The following is a 20,282-nucleotide window of genomic DNA, read 5'->3' as shown; positions in this document are numbered from 1 at the left end:
CGGGCCGGGCCGGGGCTCCGGACTGCCGGCGTGAGGGTAAAGAATGAAACCTGGTCAGGTACTGGGTGATATCTTGGTAGCAGCTAAAGCGACTGCTTTGGCACTGAAATTAATGGGGCTGCTGCTGCCCGTGAGCTTGGGATAAAAGAAAAAGTAGAAGTAGTCCAAGAATCTGGTGATCATCATGGTGGAGAAATTCCACAGCTGGTGTCTATGCAAAGAAGGAGCCTCGCTGAGCTGAAGAAAATGGAACAAAGTCAAGAAAAACGTGACAACCTGTGTGAGAAAACCAGCCTTTCCCTTGGTAAGAGAAACAACCAACCTCTGGAAAGTCCAAAATCACAACTTAAAGTTACTGGAGAGTTTAACTCTCAGACTTGCAGACATCACCTGAAAACAGGAAAAAAAAAACAAAAAAAAAACACCTCTCTGCAGCAGTGCTCCTGTGACACTTGAAAGCAGATCAGCTGTGGAAAAACAGTGCAAGTTGAGCAAGCCCCCAAGTCTGTCACTACAATATATATAAGGGAAGTGGGATTGTCCAAAACAAAGTCTTCATTCAGCTTGTATTGGAACGTGACCTGCTTGTGCACTCGCAATAAAACTGTTCCATAGATTTACAGAACTGCTACAGAAGGCGGTGACAGTAGCAATTTTGGGTTTTAATCTAATAGTTTAGGATGTAGCAGCCACAGACAGGAAGCTGAGCATGGAATTTTAAATAGTCCATTCAAGTAAACAGATTTAGAGTTATGCTGTCATAGCAGCATATGGGAATGGAATCATAGTAGCAAACTGGGGAATAGCTCTGTTTCAGTACTGTTCAAATCTGCTTGTGAGTCTAGCAACTCACATTTAACACATTTAACACATGGTGAAGGAAGTCAGGCAATAAGGTACAATGGCAGTGAAAACAATTTGACTGTGGGGCCCACTCATTAATACAAATAAAAGATGAAAAAAGTAATTTGTCGATTCTGTCTTCATTTGGATGAACAGTGTGGAGGCTTTAGAGCATGCATGCCTGGGAGTGTCAATAGGCGTGCCCCTCCCATCAAAATACAGAGAAACTGCTGTAGTCTCCTTCTAGTTCTTGTTTCACAGAGAAGTGCTAGGTGGGAAGCAGATGTATAACTGGCTTTACTTCTCAGCTGCAGGACATGGTTGGGGCAGAAGTTGGAGCTGAAAGGTGCCCACAGTAAATTTTTAATTGGAACTGTAAGAGAGAAACACAGACTCAGTAGACACACTTAATGGGCAGCTCCAAGGGGCCTTTCAGCTGGTCTTCTGCTAGTGACTTTAATGAGACCCCTGGGTGATGATGCATTTAATCTGATGGCCTCATTACAAACGAAAAAGTATTCAGTCTAAATGTGCGTTGCTTTCTAGTCTGGTCTTTAAATAGTTTGTAATCTGGAAAAAAAATTTCTTTTTTGCTTTTTAGTACTTCACTGTCTCCATCTACAAAGGATCTTTTGCAAAATGTCTTGACAGCTGTGTGGAGTAATTGCTGTGCAAGTTCTCCTAAGTCATGTATTTATCCTGGGGGGGAGGTGGCAGATACAAGAATCCAAATTTGGCATGTTAATAACTGGATCTTAATTTGCATTTTTTGCATTAATTTTACTGATGCTGTTACAAATGCATAAATTAAAATAAAGGGATATCTGGCTATGACAGTCTTTCTTACAGTGTTCAGTGATGCAAAATAAAGTAGGTTTACCAAGTACAACTCAATTCTTTCCTCCTTGAACAAATTTACTATTAAATTCTATTACTATGAGATATTAAGTTAAATATTATAAAGCAGTGACTACAGTATGGTACTTAGGATACAGCAGCCATACAATTCTAAGAAGGAGGCCCAATTATAATGATAATAGCATATATCAGCTTTTCAGAAATTCTGACATTTACAGGTCATGAATTAGACCAATTGACATAAGATTTAGACTGACTTCTGAATATTCTTAAAAATCTCATTTACAAGGCTATAACTGCTTTAATAAGAATGGAACTTAAAATGATGTTTAGCTTAGTTGTAATACAGTACAAATTTCCTGAGTTCAAGGGAATCAGCTAAAGGTTAAAGCAATTAACAGCACTGCATTTAGAAACGAGAAACAAAAGTAATGAGCAGAAGAAATTATATCAGTGTGGGGACAGTGGGCAGTCAGTCTCAGGATCTGCCATAGTCTGAATGTATCTGTAGTAGGACTTTAGTGGAGACACACATGTAGAGTTTCTTGAGTATATTCCATGTTATCAATAAGACCAAGCAGTACAGTAGAAATAGAAAATTGCAACTATGCTTGCAGTTGTTTAGTGGATTTTTTAAGCTAATCTCTCTTAAACTGGTGATTTTTGCACGTGCTATTATTTTAATGAATAAAAGATATAGCCCCCTGGTTCATTTAATGTATATTTATTGTAAACTTCCTCATTAATTATATGTTCCTAGGAATCCCAGTCTCTTTCTACATGTGCAGAGGTCAGATCTTCTCAAGTAGTGGTGGTATGAAGGAACCTGTATTGTAAATAAATTGGGTAAGAATGGATACATAATTGGTATTATTTTTAAATCAACCTTTAGGAGAATAATTTGGCTGACAATTGAGCTCATTGTTGTCACAGTTAGGTGACTGAGCTTCAGCAAATCTGAGGATGCATTCATTGGTTTAAAGACAGACCTTAATATTTGCTGTGTCCTGAGTTCATAAATAGAATGCCATTTGCTTTTAATTTAGTCAGGTTTATGCTTTGATATTAAATTCTTGTCAATTGAATGCCATCATTTATATCCACAGTTTACAGTGAACATGCATGGCTGAGGTAGTATTTCTACAAATTCAACTTGAATTGCTCACGACAGTTTTAAATAAAGCCAGGTTTTAAAACCTGTGATCCAGAATTTCTAGTACTTGTCTGAAATTTTCTTTACATTTCTTTTATTCAGTAAATTTGGTTTTACTTGTGCCATTGATACTGATATTTTGCACTGATATTTTTTCTGCTGACAAACGAAGAGAAGGTATGATAGTAGTACCTATTTATATAACTCACTCTTTCCTTCATGGTTTACGATAATTTCTAGTCTATATTGCACAAGAAACTACTAAAAACACCTACTATATCCTCCTTTGATTATGTTGCAGGCTACCTGTTTCTGCACTTCCTATTTTTTCTAAATGCTTCTACTATTGTATTTCTTTTAATCTCTCCATTCTAATTACACTCAAGCTCTTCCTAATGGATTCCTCCTGCTAATCAGAACATCAGAAGACCACTTACTCCTTTTGACAGGCCCTCCCTTTATCCATCTCTTTAACCTTTTAAAATGGAGGCTCTGGCTGCTTCATTTGTTTAGATTTTGAAGAGGCTCTCTGGTGCACTGTACCCTTAAAATGCTTCACCTTTTGCAAGTCCATGGTAACACAGAAGCTATGTAGCATACTTTGCAAGTTTCCAGTTTCAAGATATCAACTGTAGAAGTATCTACATTTAAAACTTTCTGAAGAAAAGAACCAGAAATGGGCCTACAGATTTGCAGTATTACATGCTGTCACTGTATAGCATGGCAGCTTCAGCAAATAAAAGAAAATCTTCTGTGCTAGATCCTTTAGTTGCTCTGTTTTGTAGATATCTTTCTGGGCCAAATTATTCCAGTCAGGGTGCATACAAATGTGTCAATACACAAAGATTTTCAACAAATCTTCTGGAACCCACAGTTTTGTTGGAGCCCATTGGGGTGCCCAGTGGCGTAATGCTCAGATAAAATGATCAAAAGTTCAGTGTGGAGGCAGGTATATCTGGGCAACATGCCTGAAGCTTAGAGAGTAAACTCTTCTGTGCATGCATAGACTTCTGTTTAGCCTGTCTGGGCATCCATTTGAAGAAGTCTTCCTTATAACCATTCAGGTATGCCCATTTGTGAAGTTGCAACCAAAATTCACGATTCTATTCTTGTGTAACTTTATTATGATTTTTTTTTTTCAATAGTGAATTGAATCTAATTTCTAGTAAATTCATCAGACCTGTCCTTGATATAGCAGGATATCTTCACTATACATACATTAAGAATGGAAAAATAACATTTTCCAACAATACCAATATGGGTACTGAGTTAGCCTAAAAAAAAAATAAATAAAAAAAAATCACTGTTCTGTGTGAAACAGAAAAGCATGAAAAGATTGAAATCTCAGTGCTTTCATTAAAGTTTGAGTGACAGCATGTAATTTTTTAATCTATATGTCTTGTTTGAGTGGTCTCTTTCCTTATTGTCCTTTTCAATCTTCAGGTCCTTTAGCTGCAGCAATTGAGGCTATTACAGGAACATAATGTATAATATTTTAGATGAGCTGACTCCAGAAATTCAATCATGTCTGGGATTTCATCAGGTCTCAGGAGGTTTTTCCTCAGCTCCTCTAGCAGGTATATTGTGCCTGTGAGGCTACAAATAATTTCTGATTTTGTTGTTCATACTAATTTTCAATTCAGATATTCTGCATGCTTCTCAGTTTCAAACTGAATCTGTGAGAGTGATCTGGGCATAGTCTGGATAAATATGTTCAGGCTCACTGTTATGCACCTGTATCTGAAACTACATTCTTTTAAATTCTGTTTGACTTATTTGGCTGATTGCCTAGCTTTCCTCACTAAATAAATATAACTTCTCCTTGTAAACCTGCTACAATGCTAATAGTTCTGGTTATCTCCTTAGTCACTTTAATGTTTTTTATTTTTATTCCTATGATTTCATTAGTGCCTATTTAAAGGAATTAACCTTTCAGAAAAAGAGGAAAATAATGATGAGCTTGGATTGTTTTCAGCATTTGGTGTGTGTAATTTGTAGAGTTTGGATCATTTCATCCTCTGCAAACTGTAAAAAATCTCTAAAATCACTTAGATTGAGAAGTACCACAACCCATATTCAGTAGTGTATTTATTCCTTAAAAAAATCATACTCTACTAAGTAGTAATATTTTTTTTTGATAGAGGAACCTCAATCATGAAAATGGAGGACTGGTAGCTCCTTATTAATAATATTTAGAAAAGAAAAATTATCATATTATTATTGATTATATTGTGAGAAGCACTGGGAGCACAGACAATAAGTGTGATCTAAATCATTACTGAATGTTATTAGTGTAAAAGCCATCAGTGTGTACCACAGTGACTGCTGTGCAATGAAATTCTGTTGTGTGAAACTAAAATTGTCTCAAGGCAAAGACCTTCAGTGACCTCTGTGTCATTTAATGGCACTGAATCACGGGGATGAAATCCTGTAAAACTCTGCCTCCATGTTCAGAGCTGTTCCTGAATAGCTCTGAAGTGGTATAACTGCACCCATCCAGCAAAGGCAATTTTCCCACTAGCCATAACCTGAGACAGCAAATGTGATGACATCTTTTGCAAGGTGGGTACTTTTGGATGTTAACTCTTTGGATGTTAAGAATTACTTTGGGGAAAAAAAAAAAAACCTCTCAGTAGACTTTAAATTATTGTGTTGCTTCTGGTATTTAAAACAAGATGAAAATAAATTATATTTGAGTATAAACACTTTCACAGTATTACAAGACAGCTGTACTATATTATATACCTAATGATCTGGCTCTGATCTTTGGTTTTGTTATTAGTCATTAGCTCCCTTCCCTGTGAAATTATGAATCTCAAACAAAAAAAAAGAAGTTTCTGGAATAAAAAGTAGGAAAAGGTATTTATTTACAAAATAAATTTATTTATAAAAACAATTTTGAAATAATTTAAACTCGTTTCCATAGAAGGTCTTTGTATTCATTAGCATTACATTCATCAGACTCTGATGCTTGTCACACAAATCAGGCCTCTGAGTCTTCTTGCTCACTGCTGCAGAGAAAAAGTTATTTTGGAGGCTGTTGGAAGCTATTTTTGGAAGCTATTTTGGTGGGACTCTGGAAAAATCATATTCCCTGCCTCAGAGTCCCTGTTGCAGTGCTCATGAGCAATCCTGTCTCCAGCAAATATTTCCTGCCATGGTAAGTAAAAGGTTACTTATTTGGTGGTTTGTTGTTTTGGTTTTTTCCTGGCTAAATAGCCTTCCAGGCTGCAAGCTCAGAAGCATTCACATCAGTACTGAATTCCACATCATACCAATTGTAATCTGCATGGCCGGGCCAGGGACCCAGAAGTTCTTGGTTTGACACTGGTCAAGAAAAAGGCAAAACATTGCAACAGAAAATCTGTTACAAAAAGCTCTCCAGCCAGACTTCCAGATTTTATAAGCTGGCACTCTGTGTGGAATAGGATTTAACATTACTTTTCCTTAGGGACACCATTCATTCAAGCCAGTATTTCAAGTTACAGCTCCTGAGGATTCAGATCTTTATTATTTGTCTTGTAATGTGACATGCATGGGAAACATAATTCTGCTGCTTGGGGTAAATCAAAATGAAAAGCCCCATTATTTTTAAAATTAAGTACCACTGCATAAAACTGTACAGAAATAACCAAATAATTTCCGCATTTTCTAGTAATTCAAAATGTCTTGAGTTTTAAACAAACTAAAGGCAGCTACTGGTGACAGTATTTCCTGAGGGAATATAATTATGTTTTCAAGATGCTAGTTTCTCTACCTTGCCTTTTGCTTTTGAATGACAGGAGAGGAAAAAAATAATTAAAACTGGCGATAAGAAACAACTAAAGCAACGTTGACTGAAATAGCATGATAGGCACTTACATGTCTAGAGTACAGAACCATTTTTGCATGTCATTGTCACTGGCAGAGCACAGGAAACTGAAAAGTCCTTGATTAAAGTAAGCACTACTTAGCAGCAACTAGAACATCAGTGTGTCCTCAATATTTTTCTCATATGAAATATAAAACACAGGCTGTACCAGCTACTAGGAAGAAAATTAACTCTATCCTAAACGAATCCAGGATGATGTCCACTCCTCATTCCATACCATTTACATCATGTCCATGTCCCACACTTCCCAGCACATGCCAGTTAACCATCATCATCTTTATGGTCATTTGAGAGATATATCTATATCATCTATATCTATATCTATATCTATATCTATATCTATATCTATATCTATATCTGTATCAATCTATACAGATACCATGTCTTTAGTCTATGGACCTTCTCTATAAAAGTCCATTGACTTCATTTAGTCCATGACTTTGAGTTGCATCTTCCATAACAGTATTTCAGGGCAGAAAAGCTGGTGTAGTGTGTTGGATTGTTGCATGCTGAAGCCAGTTCTGGTTCCAACCCTACTGTGCTTGTCCAGTTACACCAAAATTAATTCTTCTTCTGGGTCACTGTGATGTGAATTCGTGAAATTCAATGACATCTTTTGGAGCTGTGCAAAAATGTTAGTGATAATTGCTGCATTATATCATAGTGTGATATACACTATACAAGTTAGAAGCAATTATGTAACGCTGCATCTGGAGCCACCTTCAGCAAAACTCTTATTCCTTCCCACATACAACATCCTGCCCCCGACCATATTTAAAATCCAGGTAGGTGTAGATGTTTCCCAGTGTTTGGATCACAGAGACTTGTTTTGTATGGCTGACAGAATGCTGTCCAGTAACAACATATATAGAAATAGAGGGCTATGAGGAACTGAAAGGGTCAAGTTCATCCCATTCAGGAACTTTAATGCCCACATGGTGAGAACCTGTAATCTATTTTAAATATGACCATGTGTCTTCGTGAGGTTGAATGGAAAGGGTCCATAGGCACCATCCTTTGTAGTCTGTAACTCCTTACATCAGGAGCTATGGGAGACTTTACTGTATGTGGAAGTGCTGCCAGTTTACCCAAGGTTTTGAGGGTCTGCTGCTATCAGGTACAAACAATCCACAGAAAGGCCCTACAGTAAATTTGCCAGGAGATGTGCAAATATTCTAGTAACTTGCAATTAAATTCATGCCTAGAAACTTGTAGCTGAAATTTATTTGTTTACAGCAAACACTTGAAACCAGATTGTCTATTTGATTCCTAGTGTATCAAGAAAACAGAAAACACATATCTTCAAACTATATTTGCTTTCTATTTTTCCCATATAGGAAAGAACTGTAACCTTGATTCCCATAAATCTAGCTGGACTGCTAAGCATCACAATTACCTAAATTAAAGCTGTAGCACAAGTCTGGCTTGAAACTGTCAGCTTTGAAATTATCACAAGATTGTGAACAACATACCCATCTGGAGTGTCCACCATTCAATGACTGAGTTGTATAGTCACTTAGCTGTACTCTTGTCCCCAAGAAATCCTGAATACTTCATCATGCTGGGCATCATAATTTTCTTTGCTTTACTGACAAATGAACAGAGGCAGTAGTCTTCAATTAGTTTATATCGTCATCAGTTATATCATATATCATATTGAGAATAAAATTCAGAGCTCCTGAGAAAGAGAAGCATTTATTGTGAAATCTGACTTGTGTGTCTGAATGTCTCCCAAACACAAGTTGGTTGTGAAACATATTAATTGGTGATTTTTCATGGAAACAACCAGACCTGGTAGTTTGACTCAGTGTTCTGTGTCTGCTTAGGTATATGAAGTGCACAGTCTTCTCAAGTCACACTAAATATTAAATATTGTTGCTAAATAATTAATTTTGTGGGCAAGTGCAGACATACATAGACGAATATGAATTTGAATTTACTTTTTCCCCCCCCACCCCCGATTGGTAAGGCTGGTTACGTTGGCTGACTGTTCCCTCCTTTGGTTTACAGATAGGTATTACTCCTAATGTGTTTCTGGAAATAATTTCATTGTCTAGGCAGAGAAGCAAACCAGATCAATTAGTCAGACTGTACATTTGGTATCACAAAAAATAAGAAAAAGCAGTTCATCTGATTTTTTTTTAATTTTCTTTTTTTATTATTTTCCAGAGATAATTGGAAGAGTTTCAAAATTGCATGTGCCATACCACAGTCTCAATTAGTTTATAGTGAAACAATGCCAGAGCAGGAAGATACAGTTTTATTATATGTCATCATGTGGAATCTAGGAGTTAAATTAACTTGCTATTCGTGTTTCTAATGATTTTTTTAAAAAACTACAACACAATAGAATTTGAGTGATTTCAAAAGGAGTGTTTCTTTGCTTTCTGATGCTCCAGTGTTATATCCTACTGTGTGCATTTCACTTCTCTGTGCCCGAGAAGGTCATGGAACAGATCCTTCTAGAAGCTGTGCTTAGGCCCATGGAAGCCAGGGAGGTGATTCCAGGCAGCCAGCATGGCTTCACCAAGGGACTGGTTCTCTCTTTCTGGCTTTCAGCTTGATTCTGCTTTCACCTTCAGCTACTCCTAACTTAGCACTTGCCAAATAGAAATATTCAGTACAGAAGACTCATGATGGACTGCATGGATATTACTGCTTGTTGTACACATGTAAGCAGAATGTCTTGTGGACTTTGTGACTTTGTGCAGCTCCTGGCTTTCAAAGAGTCACAGCAGCCCATGAGAAGGAAGCCCATGCAGGCAGAGCTGTTAGAATGAGATAGACAAAAGCTTTTATTTATAAGAGAGGAATACCCTTTAAAAACCCAGGCTAACTTGAAAGAAATTTTGCTCTATTTGCCAGGAGAAGGTGGTCATATTTTGTTGCTTCTGTTAAACAAAATCCTGTTGAAACAACTTATCAGCATAACTTCAGGAGTTTCTGCAGATAATAATGAGCATAAAGGTATTGCAGGTGTTCTACTCTAGAGAGAAAACATAACTTTATCATCTTAGAAAAGAATTTCATGTTTCACACAATGTTATGCAAGTTCAATAATTGCCTAAAATATTTTTGGTTTTTCATATTTTGCCTTCTTTCAAAAAATTATAGTTCAAAAATAAGGATATTTGGGAAGGTGTTAGTTTTATCATCTTTGACAGATCACAGTGTTTTCATTTTCAGATTTTATAAAGAAAGCCTATTCCTAAATGTGACAAGAAGAATTGGTTCAGTTTGTAAAAGTCTGATGTACTGAAAACCATTTTTCTACTTTGGGCATTTGCTGCTTTCACTATGAAATTTTTCTTTCTGCTCATCTAACACTTCAAATGATAACCCATTTATCCACAGCTATAACCATCCATTGTTGCAACAGAAAAATTTAAGAAGGGTTACCTAAGGATAGGGGAAAAGCAGGCACTTTAAAAGAAAAGCTTTATGAGCTACATTTTAGGGTTGTAATTTTTGTGAACTAATAACAAACAGATTTTGGACAATTATAATATGGCAAAAATCATTTTCAGAGGTGGTAGAGGGGATAATAAAGTGGATTTTTAAAATGAGTACTAGCTGAACTAGGAACATGAGAGGGAGGTATCATTGAATGGTCACAGAGCTGTGAGAAGAAGAGAGCAAGCTGGGCCAAGGTTGGTGTTGTAGCAGACTGGTGAGTGCAAGGAGGCAGGAGAGCTTTAAGGCTTCTTTGAATCACCAAGGAATACCTGTCACAATAAATTGTAAGTGAAAAGGCACTTCCATGCCCACTGTGAATTGCCTCAGCTTGGCTCTTGATGCTTTGTTGAGCAATTCAGTTAGACAGACACATTGCTAGCCAGTAGATATATTGCACTGAGAGCCATGGGAAGACAAGCTGAAGCTCTCTCTATTGTTAGTTGATGCTTCTCACTGGGGTGCTGTAATTGGAAGAACTGTTTGAAATGCCTGTCCACTAAGAAGTGATGGTCTTGGTATAAAGAAATCACCATCTACTGCAAGAGGCTCACTCTTTGAAAAACTGTTTTCTTTTTGTTTGTGCTGTTTTTCTTCTGTAATGAAGCAATTTTGTAGAAACATTGAGCTGTCTTGTCTCATACAGACTTGACTGCTGTTGTGTGAACTTTCAAAACTATGTTTTAGCAGGATCTTTGACAAAAATTTTTTTCTGCTCCATTTCCATGTAGATTTAAGTTATTTAGAATTTTTATGGTTAGTGACAAATCTAAAATTTCTTCAGAAATATCCAAGGGATCTATTCACGTTACCCCTATTGGAAAGTCTACGTAACAGTGCCTAATGCTTCCTAAAATATAATTACTGGACATTAAACTTCAAATGTTTTATATTAGAAGGGCAATACCTTAATCTAAATCAGAATAGATTGATGATAGAAATGAGAAATTTTTTTCTTAATTCCTTTATCCAGTTCTTGCACAGACATCCAGTTATACTGGTTTCTAAAGAAAAAGAAACTCTTAATGATATACTTTTGTGCCCTGTTTTACTCTAGAACAAGAATTATTTTAGTGAGTTAAATTTTAAATCCTTGGGCAGACCTTGTTAGGCAGGTACCATGAGCAGCACAGCTGTTTGTTTATGACAGTATCTGCATAATTGTTCTCTTAAGTTAATTGGTTCAGAGGAACTCAACTGGTAAATGCACACAGAAATAATTCATTATCACCATTGCAGTTTTTTTTTTTTTATCATTTGTCATTAGCTTTTTGTAAATATTGCACCAGAAAGCATTAGACATGGCAGGGGGCTAACGTGTTGGCCTAAAACTTCAGCTGTTTCAGATGGAATTTTGTAGTCATTTATAAACAGATCAGACCAGGGACTGTGTGGCTTAGAACCTCCAAGTGGCAGTCAGACAATATTTTATTCATGCATTATGTTTTTTAATACTAATTTACAACTGAGCCTGTGATCTCATGATTAAGTACTTTTATCACTTAGCAGGTGTAAAAAGGGGTTTGTCTAAAAGTGCTTTTGTGTTGTCATTAAGTGATGCAGTTCACAAAGATTTTGACCCATGCAATAATTTGACAATAAATTTATAGATTATTTATGTATTGTATTAATAGCGTGCCTTTACAGTCTGCAGTTTCTGTTTATGTGAGAGCCCATTTCTGTAGGTATCATTCAAGGGATAGGTTTTTACTAACAGTAACACTGTCTTTTTATGCAGTTCACCAACTTAGCTTTTTTGCTGGTAATGCATTTATTAACTATAGATCATCTTCACTTCTCCTCTGTATAAACTCAGATGATTAGCATGATCCGTGTAGATGAAAGCGTACCGTTAATTTAAAGGACTGCATGGCACAATACTTTTGCCACACCTTAATTCATTAAATTAATAATCTCATATAATCTCTTCTAAAATAACCCATCTCATTAGTTTACTGACAGTTATGAGTTTACTGAATTAGAGAAGGATCTAAGTCACTTCTTTTTTCTTTTTTTTTTTTTTTACCTGCTGCCTAGGTGAGCTGATGCTTCCACTGATTTACCCAAAATAATTTCACTAGATTAAATAAACTGGATTTGAATTAGTACTTAGAAATGGTACCTTAGGTATCTGAGGAGTCATATCTTGTCTTGTTCTCTGTTATTCTGTATCACCTTCCATACTCCAGACTCTTGGGGTCTGGTATGACAAGAAGGTGAGCTCAGACCTGGGAAATGCTCCCAGGTATTTCCGTTTAGATGTAGTACAGCAACAGACAGAAAGAGGGACAAAACTTCTACAACAGAAAGTTGTATTTAATTTCTCCTCAAAAAATTGGAGAAATAGAAGTTCACACATGCACCCTGCTTTACCTGCCTGTGAGGCATGTGAGTCGAGACTGTAAGCACAGCTCCAAAAAAGTGGCAGAGCCCTCCTCTTTCTTCTCAACACCTCAATGGAGGTCAACAAGATACATGTTCACTCTTTGAGGTTTCTCTATGCTTTCTTTCACCCCTAATTATAGGGTTGTCTGCAGAGCATTTACCACTTCTGAAAACTTGCCCCAACTTAGATATATTAATTTAGGGTCCTCAGGGCTCCTATGATAATTTGGGAATTATTGTGTATTATCAGTGATGTTTCATTTGAGCTTACCCTTAATAACACATAATTTCAAAGACAAAAATATATTTGTATATTTGTTTCTTCTACTAGGATAGGAAAAAAAAAAAAAAAAAAGGCAGTGAAAAATGAATAAAATAAAAATTACCGTTTCTGTTTCATACAGAAGTGTTTTCCTAGCTGTCAGTTTGAATCTTTACAGCACATTTCAGCCATAGCAGCCTAGGGATCAAATTGGCCAGCACTACTCTGCCTCCAAACATTACTTCTCCCAGTTGACACCTATGTCTTGTTGCTCCACTGGATTCTAGCTTATAGCTGAAGCTAGAAATAGCAGGGTTAATGTGCTTTTCTGCTCTAAAAGAAACAGAGATGAGATCTTGTCATCTGAAATGGGAATCTAAGCTACATATTTATATAAAAGCATTTCCTTTTTAATAAGGAAGCCTTACTGTATTTCAGCTTCTTTGAGCTCTACAGAAGATAGCAGTGCTAGTGCAATCTGAACTGGGGACTGCTTGTCTCTGAAATCATGGAAGGCTATTCCACATAATAACTCACTGCTCATGTTTTCCTTCTTGCTGAGGAAAACAACTGTGTGCTAGCTAAAAATTAGAACTTCCCTTTCCAAGCATAAAAATTTACACTGTGAAACACTTGTTTTTCTAACTGATTGAAAATTGCCTATCATAAAAGTTACCCAGTGTGTAATAGTTTCAGTGTATACAGCTTTTCTGACTCGCTACACTGACTAACCACCACACCTTAACCAACCATGTGTCAACATTAAGAGCAAAGTACATATATTAAACTCCTTGTTTTCTGAACATTTCTTCCACTAGCAGTTGCTACACAGCCAGCCTCTGCCATCTCCATGCAAACTCTTTCAGAGAGGGCAACACAGTTTATGTTAGTGCACAGACAAACAGGCCCATAAACCTCTCTGGGTTACTTTCAATCTGGATAAAGCTCAGCTTTCAGCTGAGATTACTTTGATGCAAATGATCATTGAGTTCATTTTAGGCCTTCTGGGCCATCAGTGCTGTCCAGAAACACACTTGTGAAAGTGCTATGTGGAGTCCTCTGCTCCCTGAGATGTGGGGGTGTGATCACTGCTCTAATGCTTTACTCCCACAGCAATGGAATATGTATATTCTGAAGCTCTCAAACTAGGAACTTTTCTTTAAGCATGTATGCATTCTTACTGTGTCAACATTACTTAAAATGCCTTTACCTCTGAACTGAGATGCTGTCTAGACAGTAAGCTGGACTCAAACATGTCTGGTAGTTTCTTGACTTCTGATTTGAACTTAAAATTCCTTGAACTAAAAATTCTTTGAACAAAAAATTATTTTCAGGCCTTAAAAGTGATGGGATAGAGAGACACAGCATCCTTAATACAGTAAATCAGACCAAGAAGATAAGGAGAAGAAGAAATACAAGTGAAAGAGTGTTTCAACCTAAATTGAGTGCTTGCTACAGGAAAAGGGGAGATCACAGCAGGAGAATAAGCCAAATTAATGTTACAAGTATAGGTATTAAGGAAAGTGCAAAATTTAATAACAGCCATGGGAACTATAGACAGGGAAAGGATCTTGTGTTTAATATATCTCCTCCTCTTTCTGAATTAAGTGGGCAGGCTACTTCATACATGTGCTAGGAGTGAAGGGGAATACCTAGAAAAATATTCCATTTTGGTAGCATGAAAGAATAACTTGTGCACCCAGCACGGGCTGTCTCTTCTTGGTTATGCAGGAGAAAGAAAATGTGCTGTGGGCTAGAACTTCATCTCCACTGCCCATCTCAGAGGGTCCCAGGGCTCCCTTTAGATGCCTCAGGGTTTTCAGACTTTGCTCACCCATTCATTCCCTGTCTGGGAAGTGACTCTGTGCACACAACCTTCTCAATACCTATCACTAACAAACAAATCTTTAAAGAAGTTTTATTTAAAACATTCCATATGGGTGTCAGCCTTAGCCATGCAAAATTTTACTGGTGTGAAAGTATATTGAAGGTAGTATTTCTTTGCAGATAGCCATTTTTTGAGAAGTATTTTCCTTCACTTTCTGCTTCACTTTATAAGGTGGTACTTGGAAAATAAAGTTTTTGTTTTGTAATTTTTTTAACTTAAGAAAAGTATTAATAAATAAAAAACATTAAGAGTACATTACAAGTGCTATATTCTTTTACAGCTGGAGTATCTCAGAATCTTTGGTTAGCAAGCAGCAGCTGGAGAGAAATAAATTTTGTTCACCAGGAGAGGGCTCTCACAGTCTTCTGTTATTACTGAACTTGGGAGCAGAAAGACCAGAAGGTGAAGCTACAGAAAAAGTCATGCAAGACCTGCTCAAATCAGGTTATGTCCACTAGTGTGCTATAGATACCATAAATGTTAATCTTACATAAATAAGACTGATTATACTTAAAAGTGAAAAATAAGGATGCTGTTGAAGCTTAGCTCTATTTTTTCCTTGGTAAGGCTGTTGTTAAGCAGCACTAAAATATTATAGAAATCCACTTTCTGTACAGCACCACCAACATGCAGATTAACACTACTATTGGCTTTGTCAAAGAGATCCCAGAGATGTATGAAGACCCTTCCTTTTGGGGTGCTTAGTATGGTTTAAACACTGTTATGAAAATAGAAATTAATGTTCCAGATAGGAAACGGGGTTTTTTTCATATTGTTTATTACTTTTTTGCTATCCTGCAAATAATATGTATCATGAAGAATCAATTCATAAAGTGATAAAAACATAGAATTAGCCTGGCTGTGTCTCTGCTTACTATACCTTTTATTTGTTAAAAATGAATGTATAATATCTTTATACGAATGCTATTGCATAAACAGAGTAACAGATGCTGTCTTCATTTCTGCTGTAAACAATCAACAGCAAGGTTATTTGCATTTCTAGCAATAGTTGAATGAACTCTGCTTTTTAGTTCTTGTTTACCATTGTAAATTATGGGTTTACTGTAAGCATTATCTCATGAAATCCATGCATGGCAAGTATAAATCGGTTTGCTACAGTGCTTGCATTAAGTACTGTAGCCAAAGAAAATAAAGCATTTTCAATTTATTTTGTGTTCTTTACATGAAAGCCTTTTCCAGCCTGGTTATTTTTTTGTTTGTTTGTTTGTTTGTTTTCAGTTGTTTTTGATTTTGTTTTTTGTTCATTTGGGGTTTTTTTGTGTCTTGGTAAAAAAATCAGAGTAGAGCCTTGCCTTTTATAGATATTCCTACTTAAGGGCACAGGCTGGGAGTTGTATTTCAGCAAAAACAACCATCGAAGTATGGAAAAGAAACCTTTACCTTTCAGGTATTTTAACAAGTGCCAATATGTTGCAGTATTGCCGTAGCTTTTTAGGGATATCTTGATCTAGACAACCTCTCAATTTTGACAGATGTAAAATTTTTTTTCTAGTTCTATTCTCTTGAATAATTTTCATGGTAGTAATTCAACAGAATCTTTAATCAGGATCGGACCAGTTGTGCCATGTAATGGAATATGGTTTTGGCTGGAGTAATTTTCTTCCCAGTGGCTGGTATGGGGCTGTGTTTTGGATTTGTGCTGAACACAGTGGTGATGACATAGAGATGTTCTTGTTATTGCTGGTCAGGGCTTGCTCAGAGCCAATTTCTGCTTTTCAAATGGCCAGGCTGGGGAGGGAGATGGGTGTGCATGGAAGGCTGGGAGGAGACACAGCCAGGACAGGTGACCCCAGCTGACCAAAGGGACATTCCCACACCATGTGACATCATGCTCAGTGTATAAAGTGGGGGGAAGGAGGAAGGGGAGGATATATGGAGTGATGGTGTTTGTTTGCCCAAGTAACCCCTGCATGTGATGGGGTCTGCTCTCCTGGCCAAACATCTGCCTGCCCATGGGAAGCAGTGAATTAATTCCTTGATTTGCTTTGCTTGTGTGTGTGGCTTTTGCTTCCATATTAATAGGTCTTCATCTCTGCCTGTGAGTTTTCTACCCTTCTGTCTCTCTCCCCAGTTCCACTGGTGTGGGAGTGAGCAGCAGCTGTGTGGCATTTGGCTGCTGGCTGGGGTTAAACTTCTACATGGAACAATAAAATTGAGTGAATAGCTTAAAAGCAGAGGGTAGTTTGGTGCTGCAGCAGTGTTACAAGGTGAAGTTGCTTCAGTCAGAGCACATATCAGATATGTGTATTTGATATATAAGACTCCAAGGACTTACAATAAATTTATCTTAAAATAATCAAAACTGCATATCCAAAGATCTACTTTTTAAAAAATTATTATTTTCCCATACAATTAGTAAGACTCTAGGATCCTGAATTAATATTGTGTTGAATTAATTATCTAGTCCTGCACAGATAAATTTCTTCATTCCACTTCTTCTCTGTGAAGTGATTCCTTATTCCCTTGCTAGCAGTCTCACACAGGTGTCTTCCACAACTTTCTGGAAGGTCTCCAATTTTAGACTATTTCAGACCAAGAGGAAAAACAAGTACCACAGACTTTTCAGTCTCATTCACTGCTTTTTTCATACATCTCTTCTGTGAAAGGAACAACATTTGAGGGCCCCTGCTGACTGCAGGTGTGATGATGTGCAAGGGGGAGATTGGTGTTACATGCTCCTGAGAGCTCCTGGGAACTAACTAATTTTTCTGAACATAAAGGGCCTTGCAGCAGCTTCTCTGAGGAACAGAATCCCACAAAACCAGTAAGATACAAGCTGTGCCCTGAATAAGCTTCACTCCCTGAATGGTCTTAAGGAGCAATCTCAAGCATATTGCAGTTTAGTGCTGCAGAAGGAATGTTCTGAATTTCACCCATTGTGATTTGTAGTGAAGGTCAGATGAGGCTATACTATCTGAAATGTGCTCTCATACTCCAGGATATTAATTGAGAGAATGTATCATCGAGGCTTCAGACAATTACCTTTATGAGATGTGCCTTGGAACTGAGGGAGTCTTAAGAAATACGTAATTATTTCGCCTGGTTTTGGTCCCAGTAGTTATATAAAAGTAAGTTTAATTTTCCTGCAGTAAACAGCTTTCACTTTTCCCAGTTGTGCTAACATAACCAAAAGGGAAAGAAAAAGAAAAAGAAAAAGAAAAAGAAAAAGAAAAAGAAAAAGAAAAAGAAAAAGAAAAAGAAAAAGAAAAAGAAAAAGAAAAAGAAAAAGAAAAAGAAAAAGAAAAAGAAAAAGAAAAAGAAAAAGAAAAAGAAAAAAGAAAAAAAGAAAAAAAGAAAAATACAAAGCCAGCAGAAAGTGAAAATTTAGCTTATATTCTGATCTCTTGTGCAGCTTCTTAATTTTTTGGCCAAGAGGTCAAAATTCTTATGAATGCTAAGTGAACACCAAGTTGGTGGAAAGCCTCATACATCCAAGTGAATTATTAGGAGTAAGATTAACACCTTGTTCAACATAAGAAAATCTGAATGAAAATCTGGTAGAAAGAGGCACTAAAATTACTTGCAGTAGGGATGGTTTTGTCTGTCTCCTAGTTTATCTATTTTTCTCTCAACAAAAACTATAGATTTATAGTTAAAATTATAATTAACAGTCTTGTGGTCTGTCATAAGATAGGCTTTGTGTCTTTGTGGTTCCAACTGTGTCTGAAGAGATGAACAACTGCTTGAGTATCACAAAGTTACTCTGGAGAAATTTTGCACCAGAAATGTCTTTAAAATAATTGTGTTCACAGGGTCAGTAATAAATGTCTCCTGCTCGAAAAATGTCCAATTAATCTCCAAGTGATACAGATATGAGCCTTCTCCTGCTAAGACAAAGCAAGTATTTGGTGAACTGAATGTAAGAACAGGGCCAACCTGCTTTAGTCTCAAATGTCAAATCATTATTCAAATAACTTCCCAGAGGATTATTTTTAAGCCTTATTATTAAAAGGATCATCTTAATGTGACTACAAGGGCAAAATGAAGCATTCATACTTGTTCAAATGAACGAAATTTGGATTGTAGCAATATTTTGTTTTATGATGTTTCCTAGGATTAGCATGTAATGAAGTAATATAATACCTTTTAAAATGCTTACAAAATTTTCTCTTCGAAAGGAAACAAGATTAATGAAAGTCTCACTTGTATAGTTATATTAGATATGTAACAATGGTGCCAGTTGTGGTCTTAATGCATAGCTCAGCTTTTAGAAACACTCTGTGACCACATCTTCCTGCCTGAAGTTATTGCCTTGCTGAGGAAATCAGGATTTAAGACTCCCAAGGACAAGTAGTATCAGGCTTTTTTTTTTTTTTTTTTTTTTGGGTTAAACTGAGATGAAATTTCATAATGGAGCCAGGAGATCGTGGTAACCTGGTAGGGCAAATATTTCTAGTATCCCTGGGCTTGAGAGATTTAAAAATAGATGCTGTTCTAAGATTCTCTGGCCCAAGTGTATGCTCTAGTGTGATGACACAGATTGTCTTAATGGCACAGCATTAATGGCACTCTGAGTGATCTCAGCAAACCTATCTTTATCAAATGGTTGGGAAGAAAATGCTTTTGCATTAAAGGAAAATTCTGAGAGGGGTAATTTTGAAGGCACTTAAACCCATACTTACTTATTAGCTGTTACTTCCTGAGACTCAAAAATTACAGTAGGCTTCCAGGTCACCTGTGGGATCAGTAATGTTCAGTGGTACTGTTACACACTCACTGCTCATGGCAGGTGCTTGAGAAGGGTCTGGCTTTGATGCATTCCTTTGTCACTGGCAGAATGTGGATAAATAATGTGGGTAAATGGTGTGGATCTGCTTTTAGTTCTCTTTCTCTTTTTTGTTTCTCTTCCTGTGAAAAGTTACTTCAACTGAATATGAACATTAGCAAGAGCTCTACCTACCCTCAGTGTAAGGGCAACTTTCAAGCAATGTATCTTTGAGAAAGGTATATATATGTATTCTGGATCAAAATCAAGTAACTGCAGGAGTCTTCATTACATATTGCATGTAAAAGGCCCTAGGGAAAAAAAAAAAAAAAAAAAAAAAAAAGGTTTGTATTTAACTGTACATAAAAAAACCCCATGAAATAGAAGAACAAGAAACCTGACCTCAGAGACTACATATGGTCAAAAACAGTTCAAAAATTTACTTAATTGTCTTAAAAATTATGAAGGTCAAGATTTTATGCTATTATTCCAGTCATGTGGGAGAAAAAGGAAGTGACATGTCTAGGACAAGAGTCCTGCCACTGCCCTAAGACAGTTCCAGATTGTACAAATGTATTTTCTGGCACAGACTTTTAAAAACAAACAGTATAGGCATAATTTAGCTTTCAACACAATAAAAGGTTAAATTCCTGGACCCAACAGTATTTATGAAAGCCATCTTTCTGGAGACTATGATGTTTAATACTGTTTGTCTTGTATGCTGCAGAGAGATATTGGAACTACTGTGAAAATCTATTGATATATTTTTAATTTTTTTTTTTTTTCAAAAGTGCAATAATAGCTGACAGACCCCTATGGATAACTGAACAGTTTTTTAATTTG

The 20,282-nt window shown here is 36.6% G+C and overlaps 1 long non-coding RNA gene across 1 annotated transcript; it reads left to right on the top strand.

Moving 5' to 3' along the window:
- The first annotated feature begins 6 nt into the window (after nucleotides 1-6).
- LOC130252358 (uncharacterized) lies at nucleotides 7-15,222 on the top strand. The gene is made up of 3 exons (XR_008840338.1): nucleotides 7-304; nucleotides 2,462-2,547; nucleotides 14,994-15,222. It is a non-coding gene; the product is annotated as an uncharacterized LOC130252358 (long non-coding RNA).
- Nucleotides 15,223-20,282: the final 5,060 nt, after the last annotated feature.

The sequence above is a fragment of the Oenanthe melanoleuca genome, chromosome 4 (genome assembly GCF_029582105.1).
Source record: "Oenanthe melanoleuca isolate GR-GAL-2019-014 chromosome 4, OMel1.0, whole genome shotgun sequence".
Lineage (NCBI taxonomy): Eukaryota > Metazoa > Chordata > Aves > Passeriformes > Muscicapidae > Oenanthe > Oenanthe melanoleuca.
Note: the sequence above shows the minus strand (reverse complement) of the source record. Positions and strands in the feature narration are given on the sequence as shown.